Source organism: Aquarana catesbeiana, linkage group LG03 (genome assembly GCF_042186555.1).
Source record: "Aquarana catesbeiana isolate 2022-GZ linkage group LG03, ASM4218655v1, whole genome shotgun sequence".
Classification (NCBI taxonomy): domain Eukaryota; kingdom Metazoa; phylum Chordata; class Amphibia; order Anura; family Ranidae; genus Aquarana; species Aquarana catesbeiana.
Window position 1 is genome coordinate 11,473,520 of NC_133326.1, and position 1,221 is coordinate 11,474,740.

The window sequence follows — 1,221 nt, forward strand, 5'->3', positions numbered from 1 at the left end:
CTGCGTGTTGCCTCAGCTACATACAGTATACATCGCTGTGTTCCTGCAGTGGGAGGTGAACTTCTGATCTCGCTCCTGGAACAAAATCGAGCCGAACAAAGCTTCCACTGATGGACTGAGGTGGGCAGATGTCACGATTATCCAACTCAGCCAATCAGAAGGAGCTTTATATTCATTCATAGAATACAAAGCTGCCTGTGAATGGCTGAGCAGCTCTCAGCCCAACTTTATTTTGTTCCAGAAGCGAGTCAGGAACTTCTAACCCACTGGCAGACAACAGGCCTGTATATTGTATGTAGCTGAGGCTACTTATAGTCCATACAGAGTTGACAGCTGCTGCATCTGTTCGTGAAGTTTGTTTGAACCAGCTTGGTCCAAAGAACTTATTTAAATGTCGCTAAAAGCTGGAGATCAGCGTCTTCGCCATTTTAGCCGTTGCCATGAAGGTTGAGCTGTGCGGCTACAAGATCTACCTGGGCCATGGGTGGCGGCGGTACGCCAGGACTCGCGGCCAGGTATTCCAGTTCCTGAATGCAAAATGTGAATCTGCCTTCCTTTCAAAGAGAAACCCTTGGCAAATCAACTGGACTTTTCTGTACAGACCAACACACAAAGGATTGTCAGAAGAAGAGTACTTGCCAAGCAGTTAAAAGGGCTATTACTGGTACTTCTCTGGCTGAAATTATGGCCAAGAGAAACCAGGAGCCTGAAGTGTGAAAGGCTTAACGGGAACAAGCAATTAGGACTGCCAAAGAGGCTAAACAGGCCACCAAAAAGACTGTTCCTGCTAAGGCTCCACCAAAGTCTGCACCCAAGCAGAAGATGGCCAAGCCAGTAAAAATGCAGGTTGGAGGAAAATGCTAAGCAACATGTTCAATTGGAAGTGTTAATAAATTACTATTTTGAAAATAAGCTGGAGATTGGCCATGGCTGGATCTATGGGGGTGCTGGGGTGGGCTGTGCCCCCTACCCACCCCCCTCCACCCTGGAAACTCTGCCTGGCCGCTGAGCTCCTTTCCCATCCCAGCACTGTACCCAGTACTCCCACCCCCCCCCCACACTCCAGAGCTGAAATCGCATTCTTTTACTTACAGCTACGATCTTCACCGGGTGTATCTGGCTACTGCAGCTACACTGCCGTTCCGTCCAGGGAATTTCACAGGTCAGAATGGCAACATAGCAGCCAGCTGCACCCCGTGAAGGTCGTAGCTCTATGTAAAA

At 49.0% G+C, this 1,221-nt stretch overlaps 1 pseudogene; it reads left to right on the forward strand.

Moving 5' to 3' along the window:
- The first annotated feature begins 393 nt into the window (after positions 1-393).
- LOC141134408 (large ribosomal subunit protein eL24-like) lies at positions 394-881 on the forward strand (annotated as a pseudogene).
- The last annotated feature ends 340 nt before the right edge of the window (positions 882-1,221 follow it).